The 19,225-nt window shown below is 49.7% G+C and overlaps 1 protein-coding gene across 2 annotated transcripts in view; it reads left to right on the forward strand.

Moving 5' to 3' along the window:
* Window positions 1–17,513: 17,513 nt before the first annotated feature.
* Window positions 17,514–19,225, forward strand: part of LOC125621438 (galactosylgalactosylxylosylprotein 3-beta-glucuronosyltransferase 1-like) — a 68,905-nt gene continuing 67,193 nt past the window's right edge. Inside the window, exon 1 of one of the 2 annotated variants that reach the window (XM_048818310.2) lies at window positions 17,514–17,838. The gene's annotated coding sequence lies outside the window, so the exon portion shown is untranslated. The remainder of the gene's footprint in view (window positions 17,839–19,225) is intronic. The other variant, XM_048818302.2, reaches the window with a different exon arrangement.

A 19,225-nucleotide genomic window follows, 5' to 3' on the forward strand; every position in this document is an offset into this window, starting at 1 on the left:
TACAAAGCACTGGTGAGACCTCATCTGGAATACTGTGTGTAATTCTAGTCTCCCATGTTTAAGAAAGATGAATTCAAACTGGACAGGAGCAGGGAAGGGCTACTCGAATGATTTAAGGAATGGAAAACCTGCCTTATGAGCGGAGACTCAAAGAGCTTGGCTTGTTTAGCCTAACCGAAAGAAAGCTGAGGGAGATATGATTGCTCTCTATAAATACCAGGGAGGGAGAGGAGCTATTTAAGTTAACCACCAATGCTAACACAAGAACAAATAGATATAAACTGGTCACCAACAAGTTTAGGCTTGAAATGGGACAAAGGTTTCTAACCATCAGAGGAGTGAGGTTCTGAAACAGCCTTCTGAGGGGAGCAGTGGGTGCAAAAAACCTAACAGGCTTCAAGACTGAGCTTGATAAGTTTATGGAGGGGCTGGTATGATGAGACTGCCTATAATAGCGTGTAGCTGATCTGTGACTGCTAGCAGCAAATATCCCCAACAGCTAGGGATAGGACACAAGATGGGGAGGGCTCTGAATTATGACAGAGAATTCTTTCCCAGGAGTCTGGCTGTTGGGTCTTGCCCACATGCTCAGGTCAGATTGGCAGAGACCCTGCGGGATTTCACCTTCTTCTGCATCATGGGGCAAGGGTCACTTGCAGGTTTAAACTAGAGTATATGGTGGATTCTCTGTAACTTGAAGTCTTAAAATCATGATTTGAGGACTTCAGGAACTCAGCCAGAAGTCAGGGTCTATTACAAGAGTGCGTGGGTGAGGTTCTGTGGCCTGTGATGTGCAGGAGATCAGACTTGATGATCATAATGGTCCCTTCTGACTGTAAAGTCTGAGTCTGTCATCCTGAGTCCTCTTCTTTCTCCTCTTTGTCTGGCCCAGGTGTTCTGCGGGACTGGCGGGGGAGACCCTGAAGGCGGCAAAGGCAGCAGCTGCAGATACAACACACAGAGGTACCATTGTCAGTGTATTCACAGTGGAAATTGAAACCTAAGACACTGACCTTGCTCCCCTTGCTCCCCAAAAGGTGTACGCAGTGCATTCTCACTTCTGCTTGCAGTCACAGCACCAACCATGGTGAGTATGGCCCTCTGGGGGTTTGGGACATGAGGAGGAAATAGATCCCTTGCATGATTCTAGTTGGACAGGGCAATGGCACTGAATACTGGCACCGTGTTCCACAGGGGTGCTGATTTTAGCTGCTCTCTCACTCCTGAGGAAACAAAGGAAGAGAGCACAGCTGCTGCTGGCCTCCCAGTGCCGCCCTGGTGTATATGCTTATAGCCTGTGTACTACAATGGTGCCTGTGGAAGTAATCACTGAGCGGCGTGGGAAAGTGTCCTACCATGGTGGAAGAAATAAGGCAGCCCTTCACAGAAAGCCTCGGCAGAGGATTGCAGAGTACCTCCAAGAAAGTTGCATGGAGATCTCTGCGGAGGATTTACGAGACATCCCCGTGCACATAAATAAACTGCTCGGTGTTGCCTCCTCTGCCTAACTCTACAGGGGAATGAGAAGCAGATAACAATTCTACCTCTATTTGTTGTTCTACTACCTCTTCTAGCACAAGTAAAAAAATAAGGAAATCAAAAGATGTGTCCTGCTACTTTGGGGTGTCTTTCCTATAATTTCAAAGTACACAGCACACTTACCAGAGGTTCCTTCCCCTGCATCAGGCTTGGCCGTGCTCAGCTGTCGGGACTGGCTGGACTACGGCGGAGTTAAAAACAGGTTCTGGCTCACTGCACATGCCTGTCCCCCATACTTCTCTTCCTCTTCCTCGTCCATTTCCTCCTCCTCACTGTTCACAGCCAGGGCCTGCGACGCGGGCTCCTCGTAGGTATCCACAGGGCTCTTGCAGGTGCTGGTGGGGTCTCTGCCGAGAATGGCATGCAGCTCTTTGCAAAAGCAGCAGATCTGTGGCTCAGCATCAGGGTGATTGTTAGCCTCCCTGGCTTTCGCCTACTGCAGCTCCTTGGCTTTCATGGGGTACTGCTGCTAGTCCCTGTTGTAGCCCTTCTCCTGTGTCCGCCAGAGTGATCTGCTCATAGATGTCCACATGTCTACGGCTGGTCCATAGCTGTGCCTGTACACCCTCTTCTCCCCACAGGCCCAGGAGAGACAATACCTCCTGTCTACTGAAGGCAGGAGCGCGTCTGCAGAGTGTAGCCAGCATGGGCAGCTGGGCAGTTAAGCTCACCAATGGAGAGTTGCTAGGTGTGCTCGCCAAGCTGGGCAACCAGGGAAAGGAATTTCAAAAATTCACGGGGCTTTAAAGGAGAAGGGGGTGCTTCCTGTCCACCTGGCCCCTGGGCAGCGGATTTCACACCCGGGGCCAGAGCTCCTGAAGGCAGTCAGTGACAGTCAGTGTAAGTAACCGAGTTACGACGATCGTGACTACACTGCTCGGAGAGGTGGTGTTACTAAATCGGTGTAGAGAAGCACTTACGTCAGCAGGCGCCAAATGTAAGGGAAGACACTTCCACAGCTAGGGCGATGTAAGCTGTGCTATGCTGACCTAACTGTGTAGTGTAGACCAGGTCTTAGTTGAGGGCAGGAGCATTCGCTCCAAGACTCCAGACAAAGGGGCAGAAGACGCTAAGACAAACATGAAGTGCGGAGGGAACTGCTGATAAGCTACAGAGCCTTTCTCTTCAAGGTCACCAGCCACAATACAGCACAGAATACTAGCGAGTTCAAGGTGCTGCAGAGTAGGAGTGAAGGGTATGAGGGCCTGGAATGGGAATAACAAGGGGTTCAGTAGTGTGGGACGAAGGAGTGTTACTGAAACCATGCAGAGATCCAGGACTGGAATAGCAGTGGGGCTGCAGGGCAGGAGTGAGGAGCATTGAAAGAGCTGTGTGGGGAGCCCAGGACTGGAATAGCAGGGAGGTGCTGCAGGGCAGAACTGCGGGGCATTGGCAGAGCTGCGTGGGGAGTCCAGGACTGGAATAGCAGGGGGGTGCTGCAGCTCAGAAGTGTCGTGCTATAGCAGAATTACATGGGGGGTGCTGCAGGACTGAAATAATAGGAAGAACTTCATGGTCAGAAATGCAGCATTTCTGTGTGGAGGAGAGGCTTATGCTTGGCAGTGAATTTCTGCTCCAACAATGTTGGTAAACTCAGGGCATGTCTAACTGGGGAAATTGACCGGCATTGCAATAATTAGGGCCCTACCAAATTCAGGGTCTATTCTGGTCAATTTCAGCACCTGAGCTTCCTGCAACAGGGGGAGGCACTAGTAGATGGGTCTGAGAGCAGCCATGCAGGGGAAGGACAAGTCCTGTCACTTCCCAGCCTTGCTGGGACTCGCAGCTAGGACCCCTGGCTGGGGTGCTCCCAGCACATGGGGGAGATCAGATTTCACGGGAAAGGGCTTATTTCACAGCCTGTGACATGTTTTTCATGGCCATGAAATTGGTAGGGCCCTAGGTATAGCAGAAGAGCTACACCTCTACAGCTACGCCGGTGTAACTCCCTGTCAAAGCGTGGATTCACCACTGGGCATACCCCCTTGGGGCAGTGTGTGGCATAGCAGCTGTTCCTTCCCTAGCTTCTCCTGCCGACAGTCACTCCAGGCCTGAAATGGTCTACTTCACTCTCATGACAAAACCTTCAGGGCGGGTCGCATATGGTCTTGCCACTTTGGGTAGAAACAGAGTCCTGTATGTCTGCCATCCAATAGTTTCATGCTCCGTCTTCAGCCCATCTACAGACGTACGTCTCTTCCAGACCTTATCTTCAGGGCCTCCACATCACCTTTGTCAATAGACTGGTAGGGGAACCCAGGCCCTCCCTCTACTCTGGGTTCCAGCCTAGGGACCTTGTAATAAGCAGGTACAGTCTGCCTAGTCAGACCTGCTGCTTCCTTCTTGGGCTGCTTCCTTCCACAGCCAGCCTCTAGGCCTTTCCACCAGCCCCTTCCTGGTGCACTTCTTCACAGATCCTGAAAGCAAAGCCCCCAATAGTTCTAGGGAACAAAATCCAAGTAAGAGTCCCATGCCAGGCCTATCCCACCCTAGGGAGGTTCTGGTGTCTAACAGTGTCTGGTCATCTTTTGGCCCCAGCCAGTCCTTCCTTCAGGCAGTCCCGGGATAGATCCTGGACTCACCCAGGTCTTCTTTCTAGGGGCTCTCTCATCCTCCTGGTCAGCCCCCACTGAGCTGTGCTTTCCCCCTTTTTACCACCAGGCTTGGCATCTCTCCTAGGTGAAGCAGGGCAGGGCTAACTGAGCCAACAGGCTCTCATTAACGCCCTCCCACCAAGTGCGTGGTTTGTTCACTCCATCATACTCCAAGTGCGGACATGGTCTTCCAGATAAAAGTGACTTTATTCTGGAATAACTACTCCACCGCTTCTGGAATAAAGTCATGGAATAGAGTGTCCATGTGGCGAGTGATGGTATAGCTATAGTGCTATATTGATGCCAGTCAAGTTCCTTGTGCAGACAAGCCCTAAAGGATAAAAGCAAATTGCCCGGGTTTTTTGCTGTGGGTTTTAGCTCCCCTCATGTCACCGTTACATGTGTAATAAATGTCCTCCCACCAAGACTAGGCCCTCTGACAAAAGCATTGGTGCAGAGGGAGGGGAAGGACGTATCTCGAGACATGGGTAGCTAAGGTCTACTTGTCATGCTGCAAATACACACATGGCCCTCGCAGCTTCACAATGCTGTAACGTCACAGTTCTGGGTCTCCTCCGATTCGTGGTGGCGCAGGGCAGAGAAGGTGCAGGAGCAGCAGGGTGGCCTTTCACAGGGGACTCCATGGAGCAGACTGGAAACGGCAGGGGCTGGGATGTATGTGTGGTGTCAACACATCACATCCACCCTCCCCACACTGCTCCCTGAAAGCAGCTCCTAAGCCAGCACACAACAGCCACTGGCTGGGTCTGTGTGAGGGAGGGCCCTGACACCGAACAAAGCCAAAGGCGGAACTGCTGTTTCAGTTGCCTATACAGAGCGGCCTCTTGAGGCTGAGGCAGAAGTCACTGGTGGGGCAGCAGGAGTGGAGGAAGGGAGCTCACCTGCTAACTGTAATGAATTTGTGCTGGTCCTTTGCAGAAAAAGCTTGTCCAGGCGTGTCACCCAGCTCAGCGTGAGACTGAACTGTCTCAATTTTCAGTGCACAAAATCAGCATCACCCCCAGCACAATCAGCTTGGAGGCTATTCCAGAGTCCTCCGAACTTTCAGAACTTACATGCTGTCGTCCCACCACACGACATCCCAGTGTTGCCTTCTGACACTGCATCTCAGCATGCAGACACAATGTCACAATGCAGGGACTGGACACATATGCTGGCCGTGCAGGACAAGTGCTTACACAGGAACGTAGGACCGAAAGGGACCTCGTGGGTCATCCACTCTAACCTGTCACAGGTAACCCTATCATATAATCCCATTCATAAATCTATCAAGCTCCGTCTTAAACCCAGCTAGGTTGCTTGCTCCCATGTAATGCTTCATGATGGTAGCTTTAAGCTTGAGATCCTTTTAATAATAGTCACTTAATCTGTGTATCCTCCCATCGATTGATCCGTCTGTAGTGTAGTGTACCCATCAATGTGGTTCCTTAGCACTTATAAAGCACTTTAGATTTTCAGTTCATTTACACCTAACTGATCCCTGTGTGCTAGCAGTCTCCTTGCCTGCACTACTTAAGGAAATATGTTAACTTCTGCACTGCAAACCAACTATTAATAACAGATCTCGCCATCAGGCTCTTTCTCCAGTGCCGTGCCCCATAGCAGTGACCATCTTGGCCTGAGCAGAGGCTAGGAGCTCTCCAGCAAGTCAGTGCATAGAGTAAATAAACTGAAATAACATTTCCCAGGCTGCCTTGCTAGGTAGGAATCTGAGCCTACCTGAACCAGACAGGTGAAAGCTGCCACGCCTGACCCAGACATCATAGGGTTAGTTTGGCAGACAACATCATCACACAAACAGCACCACTGCCTGCTGACTCTGGCCCAGCTGCCTCTAGAGTTGGGCCTGCCCACCCTGCCAGTTTTGGCCCAGCTGCCTCTAGGACTGGCCCCATGCATCTTTGGGCATCACCCAAGCTTCTCTGGGGCAGACCCGGCCAGGCCCAGCCATCTGCCCTGGAAATGCTCTGCCGCTGTGAGCAACTGATACTGAGAGGTACCCCTGCATTGGATGAATCCCTGGAGCTGTAGTAAATGTCTGCATGCATACAACCAGTACAATTGCCCAGCTCTTTAGATGTTTCTGTAACTCCATGTTGGAGAGAAGATTTTTGTAACAATGTATGTTTAAAAGCATCCAGCACATGCATGTAAGATTTCTTCACATGCTTATGCTGTGTCAGTCATGGGATCAGTAAAATCCGCAAGAATTAATGGTTGGCTCTGAGTGATCATTCCAGATTAGGTCTGTAGATCAGAACAAGCGCTATTACCCAAACCCTAACCCTGGTTCTAAACCCAGCCAAACTTGGAGACGGTCCAGATCCAAATTTGGCAACTTGGTTTTACCGCTGTAATGAGAAGAACCAAAACCACAGATCCAAACACCACGCAAACTTCAGGAAAGTTCAGGTCCAAATCAAAATCCAAACTTGGTGACTCGGGCCCATCTCTAACCCAAGCAAAGAAAAACTCAGCTCAGCCATCAGAAGACTCCTGGCTGGTGCTGGAGGGTAGTATTTGCTTTGCCACCTTTAAATCTGCCTGTTTGCCCTCCTGGGCATATGGACTCTGCCCCCGTGTGTGAGGAGAGGAGTGAGATCTTTGAGCACGTGTATGACTGACAATCATTGTGCTTCCAGAACAAGCCAGTGCTGTGTGAGGCAAGTTTCAGCCTTTGCATGCAGCACTATTTGACCCTTACTCAGCCCATTCATTCCTTCTGTACAAAAGCAAGTCTTAGTTAATTCCATTTTGATGAAAGATGTGGAGCACAGAGAAGCTGGGAAACAGAAGCTACTTTCTCATATCACAGTGTAGCTGGGCGACAGCTGCCTTCTGTTCTCTTTCCCCTCCCTCCGCCTGAAGAAACAGGCCGAGGATGCACCACTGCCTGAACTGGGGTGAAAGCAGAATTTGCCATCTGTGTTTGTAAAGTTGTGCATGAGAAGCAGCACAGTTCACGCCAGTTTTTATATCAGATTAATATTTCCTTAATACTGGCTATTACCACACAGTGTATAGGCCTGCTCTGGCCAGCCAGTCACTAGCAAGTATCTGCAGGCTTTCTAGTAAAGTGGTAGATAAAGGGCCTGCTTGTCTACTTTCTCACACCACTTTTTAATTGAGGTCAGTGGAGTTACACCCACATAAAACCGGTGTCATGGAGTCGAGGAGCTGACCTGTATTCTTGATTTGACAGCTCGTTTAGGTAGCCATTTTATAAAGGCGCAGTACTAATAGCTATCTGCCTGGATAGGATTTAATAGGGATGAAGCTGATGTAGACACTATTATTTAAAAGTACAGAATTTAACAGAGAATGATTTCCTTTCTGAAGGGTTTTTCTTTTAGCTGTCCTATCGAATTCTATAGCAGGGATATAACTCTCTAGTCAATTTTACAGGAGGGCTCAGAAATCTATACAAAGGTCAATACATATTTTCTTACTGTAGGTTTTTTCCTTAAAGGTAGAATATGACAGTGCTAATCCACATACTGCCACCCCCTGGCTGGGCACAGAGTTCACCGCTGTGCTACATACTAGGTCAGGGGAACCTGAGGGTGTCCAGCTCAGCACCATGGGATGACAGTATTCTGGTGGTGAATGGGGCTCATTTTTCACATGCTACCTGGACTAGGAAAATTCAGGCTGCAATCATTCAGCATGGGATTTCCTTGAACCTCCCCATCAGTATAACTGGGTTCACTCCCTCCTTCTTGTGGGATGAGCAGAAGCCAGTCTTGAGCTCCCTCTAGTGCTGGGTTCCCCCATACATGCCCCCAAAGAACCCCAAGTCATAGAGTGACAGTTTTCCCCTCCCTATCTGCGAACAGAAGGGTTTACTGAGCCTCTGTGTTCATTCAGCGGCAAACGCCCCCTCTCATCATGAATGGACCTCAGCTGGAAGCTGGATACACACATGGGGTCCTATGTATTTGCACACGTGAAAGTGTGGGCACTTCTGGGCACACACATCGTGGAGACCTATGTACACGTGCACACACAGGCACCAGCATGCACACACCTACACATGCAGGTTACTGTGTGCACCCCCCCCCACACACACACACAGACACCTACTTGCACTCATATATAGACGGGAACCATAAGTGAATTGATGCTTTGGTTGCACTCCCAGATTCCCCCTGCAGTAGCTGTGTCCCATGAGGGGCTAGGAGCGGCAGGAGAACACTGGGAACGCAGAGCATAACTCTGTAACTGAATCTCCCAAGCAAACCAGCCCTTCGCGCTGTGTGATGAAGAGAAGCCCCCGTCAAGCTCAAGAATAACAGATGCATTTACCACACAACAATCTGTCTGTCTGCCTAGGTACTTACACGGCCCCTATTATTACAGTATCTGAGGGCCTCCCAAGCATTTAAAAATAGAACTAACACTCATCTGGCTTTCTTCCTCCCCAGCCTGTAGCAGAAATAGTTTGATGAGTACGTAGTTCTATTGCAGCTAGAAGGAGAGAAATGAAACTGCAGAGCTGGCAGTGCAGCTCTCCAGCTTTCTTCAGGCTGCAACCACTGGCTGCTTCACTGATGCCTCTCTGAAGACCATGCTGTTCAAAGGACGGCAGGTTTAGAACAAGGGCCAGTTGTTCGAACATGCATCTTCTGAGCCTGATTAACAATAAGGAGAGCGATGTCGACATAACTGGAACCTTGGGAGATAAACGCCTGACACGCCCCCCCTCTCCCCCCCCCCCCGTCATTTGTTCACCCAGCCCTAAAGGCAGGGAAGAATTGAAGCAGTTAGGAAATGTCTTTCTATACAGAAGGCAATGGGAACTGGATGGCTCAACAAACTATTTGGTTCCTGGAAGGAGGAGAATTGTCTTGTGGTTAAAGCAGGGCACAGGTAGTTGGGAGGGTTGCATTGTAGCCTTACCTCTGACACTAATTCACTGTGTGACCTTGAAAAAGCCACGTCCCTGTTCTGTGCCTCAGTCTCCCCATCTGTACATTAGGGATCATAATGCCAAGTATCAGAGGGGTAGCCATGTTAGTCTGCATCCACAAAAACAACAAGGAGTCTAGTGGCACCTTAAAGTCTAACAGATTTATTTGGGCATAAGCTTTCATGGGTAAAAAAACCTACTTCTTCTTCTTCAGCATCTGAAGAAGTGGGTTTTTTACCCACGAAAGCTTATGCCCAAATAAATCTGTTAGTCTTTAAGGTGCCACCAGACTCCTCATTGTTTTTAGGGATCATAATATTCCCCTGCCTCCAAAGTGAAGTTTAACTCTCTATTTGTAAGGCAGTTTTATAAATCCCTGCATAAAAGAGGCTACAGAGGGGCCACGTAATGTTTTCAGTAATGCTTAATGACCCTAGACCATGTAGGTAGTGTCTGTAAGTTAGTAACATCTGACAGCTCTTCAGCGGCCTAAATGGAATGAGCTGGTGAGTTCTTAGTCTAGCTGCTAGTGACGAGGTGTCCACAGCATAGAATCACCCCCTTGCCTGGGCCCTTTGTTGACAATCTTAGGGGAAGTCAAGGACTAAATGGGCCCTGGAGATTGAACTGAGATTGAGTTGCATGGGTGGGCAGGTAGGGGCAAGCTTGCCCTGCAGCTACCTATGCTAGACCTGTTCTGTGGACAAGCAGAGGATCCAGTCTCTGAGGAGCTCCTTCTGGAAGTTTGCCTGGGGTTCTCCACTGGCCTTCCATCACATGGGTGGGCTCCACCCGCCATCCCAAGATTTCAACAGGCTGGCACAAGTGATGTTCAACTTGCACTGTCCCTCCCACACCCTGCTGTCTAGGTGGCTCCTGCAGTGGTATGGCCAAGGGAGGGGCATGACAGGGAATGGGTGAGCTCCTCCTAGCCCTAAAGAATGTCTCCAACGTGCCATGTGACGTGTGCAGCAGCAGCCTGCGGAAGCCAGGACATCAGGCAGCAGCTGCAGCAGTGTAGCCCAGATGCATCAAGACTCCAGAGGCTCAGAAATGATGCGCAGCTCATTCCCTGAAAGCACAGTCAGGGAACATCTCCCATCACTTCGGCTTCGTGATTTACCCTTTCAGGCGTCAAGTGTGTGTCCGTGAGTCTGCCCCAATGCTGGCACCATGCCAACTACAGCAAGGCATGCTGATGAAAAATAAAGTGAACAACAATAACTCACAGGAATAAAACACATACAGACCCGCGGAGGATAGGTCCGTCCATGGCTATTAGCCAAGATGGTCAGGGATGCAACCCCATGCTCTGGGTGTCTCTAGGCCTCTGACTGCCAGATGCTGAAACTGGATGACAGGGGACAGATCACTTGATAATTGCCCTGTTCTGTTCATTTCCTCTGAAGCACTTGGCATTGGCCCCTGTTGGGAGACAGGATATTTGGCTAGAAGGACCATTGGTCTGTCCCAGTATGGCCATTCTCATGTTCTTAAATGATAATAATTCACCCATTTTTAGCACCTGTTATCTGAGGATCTCAAAACTCTTTACACCCATCAATGGGTTTACCCTCACAACACCCCTGTGAGCCAGCTCAGAATTTTCATCCCCATTTCACAGACGAGGAAACTGAGGCACTGCACAGTCACACAGCAAATCAGTGGGAGTGCCATGAACACAACCCAGGAGCACGGACTGCCAGTCCTGTGCTCTAACTACAAATGCTATCCCCTCCCCACCCCCACCCCGCCATGACAAACTAGAATCAAGAATCCTGACTCGCAATCCTCCTGCTCTAACAACACTCCCTTCCCCAAGCAAGAAATACAACTTCTGAGTATTGACTCCACAGCCTCCTGCTCTAACCTTTAGACACACAGCTTAAATGTGTTTTGTGTGTGACAAAGGGATATTCAGGTCAGAGGTAAAGGATGTCCCTCAGAAAAAGGGAGAGTTCCAGAGCAGAAAACCCAGAGAAGTGACCAGACATTCCAGTAGATTTGGACCTAAACTCTTCCTCCTGTCCTCAGTCCAGTAGACGGACCCCCCCAGAACATGAAGTGCTTCTTAAGAGGTTTCTTCCTTGAGAGGAAGGATTGTCCAGTGGTTAGGCCACTAGCAGAAAAGTCCCTTTTCTGCCATAGATTTCCTCCGTGATCTTGAGCAAATCACTAGTCTCTCAGTGCCTCCATTCCCCATCTGTAAAATAGGGACAATAGCACCACCCCATCTCACAGGGTGTTGTGAAGATTTAAATACTAGGCTAATGGGGGTCATTATAAGTACTTGAGGTTGAGATTCCTTGTACAGCTGCCTCTCTCCTGCTAATTAATTCACAGACCACCGGGCTATTAAGGAATTGATTCAGGAAGATAGGCTTCTTCTGAGCCATCTGTTGGGGAAACATCTGGCAGTTTCCTGATACCCCCACATAGGGGAAGGCACACCTGGCTCTTCTGCCCAGCAACATCACTCCTGCTGATTGTATCTAGACTTGTAGTTGAAGCATCCCCAGGTCTGAATAGCCCCTAGTCTGGGGAATGGAACCTGTGAGGCTGGGGCTGGATTGATTAGACTTGAGCGCAGTTGGTTCAACTGGGCTGAGGTTTCTGACCTAGAGCTGAGAGGGGAGCAAGTGTAGAGAGGCCAGGGCACCTACAGATGCTTGGGGCATCTGGTGCGCACTGCAGAGAGGCCTGCAGATTAATGAATAAGCACAGTGCCAAGCACCCTTTGAGTGTGTGCACTGAGTGAATGTCTGGCTGCACATACTGGTCTGCCAGCTTTTCGTTCCCCTGCGTGTTCTAGTTCTGCAAATGTCATTTTGGCTGTAAAATTCCATTTGATGTCTTTCTATGAAGGTGCTTTCAGTAATCTGTGTTCCCAGAACAGCGGGGATTTGTAGGCTCCTGCAGGGAGCTAGGATAACTCATTGCCCTTCTATGGCACCTTCCAGCCAAGGATCTCAAAGCTTTTTGCACAGCTAATCTCATCACACTGCACAAGCTAGGCTATCTGAGGGTGATCCTGCTGCTACTGAAGTCAGGGCCACCTCAGCTCATTCAACTGTTCAGCCCTGGGCCCCTGGCTGGGTACACCTGGTGGCTGAGCTTCGTGACTTTGTCCTCACCCACAACCATTTCAGATTTGGGGACAATTTATACCTTCAAGTCAGCGGCACTGCTATGGGTACCCGCATGCCCCCACAGAATGCCAACATTTTTATGGCTGACTTAGAACAACGCTTCCTCAGCTCTCGTCCCCTAGATCCCCTCCTCTACTTGCGCTACATTGATGACATCATCATATGGACCTATGGGAAGGAGGCCCTTGAAGAATTCCACCTGGATTTCAACAAGTTCCACCCCATCATCAACCTCAGCCTGGATCCAGTCCACACAAGAGATCCACTTCCTGGACACTACAATGCAAATAAGTGATGGTCACATAAACACCACCCTATACCGGAAACCTACTGACCGCTATAGTTACCTACATACCTCCAGCTTCCATCCAGGACACATCACACGATCCATTGTCTACAGCCAAGCCCTAAGATACAACCGCATTTGCTCCAATCCCTCAGACAGAGACAAACACCTACAAAATCTTTATCAAGCATTCTTAAAACTACAATACCCACCTGGGGAAGTGAGGAAACAGATAGACAGAACGAGATGAGTACTGAGAAGTCACCTACTAGAGGACAGGCCCAACAAGGAAAATAACAGAACATCATTGGTCATCACATACAGCCCCCAACTAAAACCTCTCCAGCACATTATCAACGATCTACAACCTATCCTGGAAAATGATCCCTCACTCTCCCAGACCTTGGGAGACAGGCCAGTCCTCGCTTACAGACAGCCTCCCAACCTGAAGCAAATACTCACCAGCAACTACACACCACACCACAGAAACACTAACCCAGTAACCAATCCCTGTAGCAAACCTTGTTGCCTACTCTGTTCCCATATCTACTCTAGCGACACCATCAGAGGACCCAACCACGTCAGCCACACCATCAGAGGCTCATTCACTTGCATGTTTACTAATGACAGGTTTCAGAGGAACAGCCGTGTTAGTCTGTATTCGCAAAAAGAAAAGGAGTACTTGTGGCACCTTAGAGACTAACCAATTTATTTGAGCATGGCTCACGAAAGCTCATGCTCAAATAAATTGGTTAGTCTCTAAGGTGCCACAAGTACTCCTTTTCTTTTTATGTTTACTAATGTGATATATGCCATCATGTGCCAGCAATGCCCCTCTGCCATGTACATTGGCCAAATCGGACACTCCCTACGTAAAAGAATAAATGGACACAAATCAGACTTCAGGAATGGTAACACACAAAAGCCAGTAGGAGAACACTTCAATCTTCCTGGACATTCTGTAACAGATTTGAAAGTAGCTATACTTGAACAAAAAAACTTCAGAAACAGACTTCAAAGAGAAACAGCAGAACTAAAATTCATTTGCAAATTTAACACCATTAATTTGGGCTTGAATACGGACTGGGAGTGGCTGGCTCATTACAAAAGCAGCTTTGCCTCACCTGGAATTGACACCTCCTCATCTATCATTGGAAGTGGACTACATCCACCTTGATCGAATTGGCCTTGTCAACACTGGTTCTCCACTTGTGAGGTAACTCCCTTCTCTTCATGAGTCAGTATATTTATGTCTGCATCTGTAATTTTCACTCCATGCATCTGAAGAAGTGGGGTTTTTACCCACGAAAGCTTATGCCCAAATAAATCTGATAGTCTTTAAGGTACCACCGGACTCCTTGTTGTTTCTGTGGATACAGACTAACACGGTTCCCCTCTGATACTTGTCATTTATTAGGGTTACTCTTCAGGGGGAGGCACGGGGGTAATTCTGTAATTCTATTAATGTACTGCTTATGTCACTTGTGTGTTCATATGGAGCTCTACTCCTCCCTTCTGCAAGTCCCCTCCCGATGGAGCTACCCTGCAGGACCTAGGTTTCCCAGGACTGGATTCCTCCAGCCCTAGAACCAGATGAACACACACACCCACACACTAACAGAGCAAGTCTGAGAGGACCGGGTCAATCAGCACTCTCAAGCTGACCCCCTTATGTGTCCCTGTACTCAATGGGCTGGGTCAAGCAGCACCTTCAAGCTGTCACCCTTATGTGCCCCTGGTCTCAATAGGCTGGGCCAAGCAGCACTTTCAGCTGCCCCCCGCCCCCTTTATATGCCACAGGTTTAACACGTCCCTATCCCCACTTTCACGTCACAATTGTACTGGTAGTAACCCACTTGATGAGCAAACCCCACAGGATTTTTGGGCGCTACAGGGATCTTTAGCTTAGGTAAAAGAAGTGTTGCTGCAGAGTAAATGGGGGAAGTTCAGAGAGAGAGAGAGAGAAGCAACCAGCTTAACCATAAAAGTTATTTATTGAATAATAGGGATAACTACACAAGGAGAGCCTAAACCAACATAACAGTTACATTATTAAAGGTTAACACCTGAGGTAGAAAAGAAAAGAGAGAGAGAGTGAGAGGGAGGGATCTCACCCATTCCAGGAGGCTTGAACTGGTCAAGGTTCCCAGGTGATGGTGGAGGCTCAGGGTCCTGAGTGATGGAGACAGGCAGAGCCCCCAGAACAATCAGTCAGAAAATGGAGTCCCAGTGGAACTGATGTAGAGTTTGGATCCATGCATCAGATCACTGACTGGAGGGTGAGTAGGGATTTTTGCAGGGAAAATACAATGGTTCAAGGGAGAACACTAGATTTGTTTATGGATAAACTGATGACTTAAGGGTTTTCTTTAGGCTAGACAATAGGAGCTGATCACTCTTGGCTATGGGTGATGTTTTCTTCCAGGGAGCTCACAATGCAACTAGGCTGCTTCAGTATTTTGGATATCAATCAAGGATTTATTACTAGAATTGGTCTGATAATTGCTGAGCAGGGTGTGTGCAGGCATAGGTTCATTAACATCTAGAGCAGAGATTCCCATGATGCAGTGCTTCCCTGCTTTTCTGGTCCCAGAGTTCAGTGCGGTTCTGTGTTCTCCATTCTGTATGCAAATCGAGATGTCTCCCTGTCCCATCTTTCATGCAGATGAGGCTAGGGGAGTTGTCTCTGTTTTCCAGTCTGTAGGCTAATGGAGATGTCTTAATCTTGTCAGCCTTGTCAGGAGGGGTTTAGGTGTATCTCCCATCTGCCCTTCATTGCTCTCTGTAAGTTTTTTTCTCTGATGGGTTTTGGTTTAAGGAGAGGCTGGTGGAGTGGTGTCTTTCATGAGTCAGACAGGCTAGATATTGCACCCTGGTTCCCCAAGAACACAGAGCTGACTGGTATCAAATTGGGATAATAGCACCGCCCTATATCGCTGGACTGTTGTGAGCATAATACATAGCTCTTATCAAGTGCTTTTCAGCAGTTGATTTTAAAGCACTTTACAAAGGAGGTTGGAATCATTAGCCTCATTTTACATTTGGAGAAACTGAGGCACAGAAAGGGGATGCGACTTGCCCCAAGTCAGCCAGCACGCATAAAGGCTGTGAGGTGCTCAGATACTATGGAAACAGGGCCACATAAGTACCATAGATAGAAATATATTATCTCGTAATTTGGGGGTGGGGGGCACTTCTGATTTTTGAATCGGCGGAACTGGCAACTCTGCCTCTCCTATGACACATGTACCAACATAGGGGGCTGCTGCCCCCAGCAGGTGGAGTTGATAGAGGGCGGTATACAAGAGTTACTCCTGCCCTTGGTGTGAGGAGCAGAATGAATGGAGGAGCAGATTTGGATGGGGTATAGTAAAAACTATTGCAGCCCTGAGACCCAGAAACTGACACTTTGCTGTATCTATGGCTATGTCTACATTACATTGTAAACTCGAGGTAGATACGCTGGAGGGTAGTGTTAGGATACAGAGGGACCTAGACAAATTAGAGGATTGGGCCAAAAGAAATCTGATGAGGTTCAATAAGGACAAGTGCAGAGTCCTGCACTTAGGACGGAAGAACCCAATGCACAGCTACAGACTAGGGACCGAGTGGCTCGGCAGCAGTTCGGCAGAAAAGGACCTAGGGGTTACAGTGGACGAGAAGCTGGATATGAGTCAACAGTGTGCCCTTGTTGCCAAGAAGGCCAATGGCATTTTGGGATGTATAAGTAGGGGCATTGCCAGCAGATCGAGGGACGTGATCGTTCCCCTCTATTCAGCACTGGTGAGGCCTCATCTGGAGTACTGTGTCCAGTTTTGGGCCCCACACTACAAGAAGGATGTGGAAAAATTGGAAAGAGTCCAGCGGAGGGCAACAAAAATGACTAGGGGACTGGAACAAATGACTTATGAGGAGAGGCTGAGGGAACTGGGGATATTTAGTCTACGGAAGAGAAGAATGAGGGGGGATTTGATAGCTACTTTCAACTACCTGAAATGGGGTTCCAAAGAGGATGGATCTAGACTGTTCTCAGTGGTAGCAGATGACAGAACAAGGAGTAATGGTCTCAAGTTGCAGTGGGGGAGATTTAGGTTGGATATTAGGAAAAACTTCTTCACTAGGAGGGTGGTGAAACAGTGGAATGTGTTACCCAGGGAGGTGGTAGAATCTCCTTCCTTAGAAGTTTTTAAGGTCAGGCTTGACAAAGCCCTGGCTGGGATGATTTAATTGGGGATCGGTCCTGCTTTGAGAAGGGGGTTGGACTAGATGACCTCCTGAGGTCCCTTCCAACCCTGATATTCTATGATTCTATTTTTCTATGATTCTGTGGGACCTGGGCTTGTTGACTTGGTGTTTCCAAGCCTGCATTTGAGCATCCACATTGCATTGTACCTGGGCTTACAACTGGCGGACCTGGCTCTTATACCCGTGCTAATGTGTCCATGCTGTGCTCTGCAGACCTTCTGACTCAGGTTTGTGGCTTGAGCCATGTCCACACTGCAAAATGGCAGGGCTTGGACCCAAGTCACAGCTGGATCTGACCCACCCCACTAGCAGAGTATAGGACCCAGGTCCTGAGTGCTCACTCAGCACAGCCAGCCAGACTGATCTCTATGGGGACGGAAGGGAGGTTTGGGCTCAAAACTGAGTCAGAGGCCTGGCTTAGTGTGTGGTGTAGACAGACCCCATGCGGCTTTGCACCCCTAGCGGGGGGGTGGGGTGGTACATATGGGCTAGTGATCAGTGGAGTTACTCCCTTCCTTGGTGGGGGCGAGGAGGGGAGAGATGGGGTTGGCTCCCCTGGTTCTGTCCCCCGCCCCCCGCCTCCCTCTCTGCGCAGGGGCGCGCGGCGGCTCCGCACCCCCGGGGCCGGGCCGCGTGCCGCATTTCGCTCCGGTCCCCTCCGCTCCTCTCGTCTGCCCCCCTCGCACCCCTTCCCCGGCTCCCCTCTTAAGGTGGCCCAGCGGGATGCACGCCGGTGCCTCCCCGCTCTGCAGACCGCCCTCCGGCAGGGTTGCCTTAAGGAGGCTCCTTCGCACTGCCACGAGCGGAGCTGCGTTCCCGGCGCTGCCTATAAAAGGGCTCGATCCAGCCCGTGGGCGGCTGAGCAGGATCCACGCCGGAGCCGGGCGAACCCCTGGCGAGCTCCTGCCGCTCAGGGCACCTGCTGGCACGCGGCGGGGAGGGCGCTGGCGAGCCTTGTAGCCGGGCCGGACCCGTTTCCTCCCTGCGGTGGGAGCTGCTCGCGAGCCAGCCCGGCGGACACGTTCAGGTGCAGAATCGCTCTGGATTCCCAGAGAGCCTCATGGTGAGACCCCGCCCGCCCGCGCATCTCCCCAGGTAAGAGCGAGACCTCGGGTCCTTTCCTGCGCGAGGCGTGGGATCAGGGGAGCAGAGATGACCTTGCCATCTCCGCGCCGCACAAGCGCTTCGTTTAATAACATAAACCTCGGAGTAGCAGTGGGGCCGACCCTGGATCCAGGCATCCCAAACTTTAGCGGTGCTTGGAATCCAAATCTGGGTCTGAATTTTGAGAGCAACCTCATCTTTGCAATGGGCCAAACTAAAACTGCAGATCAGAACGCCCCCAACATATGGGCTGTTCAAAATCCAGATTGGAATTTTCTAGCTTGGGGTCCATATCTTCCATCTATCACCGTAGCATCGAAGTAACTGTGACAGGATCTCAGATCATGGTACCAAAATTCACTAACTCACCTTTCCAGTGGGGCTGTGAAGCTATTATTCCTGTTTTACAGATGGGGAAACCAAGGTGAAATGACTTGCCCAACGATGCATAGTGAATTGTTGGCAGAACTGGAGACAGGACCCAAGTGTCCAAGCTTCCAGTCTTCTGTTTAAACTGCTAGGCAACACTCCCTCTCCGCCTCCGTTTGAGAGAGGCTACAGCCCCCTGAAGAAGATGGTCCGATGACACAGAGGGTATGTCTACACTGCAAAGAAAAATCTGCAATACGGTCTCAGACTGCAAGTCAATTGATTCATTGGGCTTGAGTTATGGGGACAAAAAAATCAGTGTAGCTGTTTGGACTCAGGCTGGAGCCTGGCCTCTGAGACCCTCCCTCTGGCCGGGTTTCAGAGCAGGAACATCTACACTATTGTTCTTACCCTCGTCACCCAAGCCCCACAAGCCCAAATCAATTAACCCAGGGTCTGAGATTCGGTGCTGTAGGTCTTTTTTTTTTTTTTTTTTTTGCAGTGTAGGTATACCCAGAGAAACCCAAGACACCACAAATGCAAGATGTCAAATTCCTTTGTAGTGGGTCCAAATCCTTATTTGAACAGGTCATGAAGAGACAGTGAGTGGGCCTTCAAGGTGGGAGAAGGGGGGTAGGGAGGTGTTAAGGGGAAGAAAAACATCTAGCCCTTTTCACCTCTGCTCTTAAAGGGGTGTTTTCTTGCAAATTTGCTGGTTTCTTAGGAGCAATTTCGTTTGGCATGGAGCCTCCCAAGTGAGGATGGAAAGTGCTTGGCTCTCCTGCCTAGCCTTGCCAATCAGTCCATCGAACCAGGAGCAGGGAGAGATGGGAAAGCGATGTTAGCACCAAAGGTATAAGAGTCAGGGGAGGGAATCCCCATGGTGTTGCAAGTGTGGGAAGTGGCACTGTTTCCTGAGTAACTCCCTGGAAGGGGCTAGTCTCTGAGTGCAGGGGGAGGCAGGGGCAGATCCGGTCAGCAGCAGTGCAGAACCAAGCATGTATGCCGC

This window comes from Caretta caretta, chromosome 1 (assembly GCF_965140235.1).
Source record: "Caretta caretta isolate rCarCar2 chromosome 1, rCarCar1.hap1, whole genome shotgun sequence".
Lineage (NCBI taxonomy): Eukaryota > Metazoa > Chordata > Testudines > Cheloniidae > Caretta > Caretta caretta.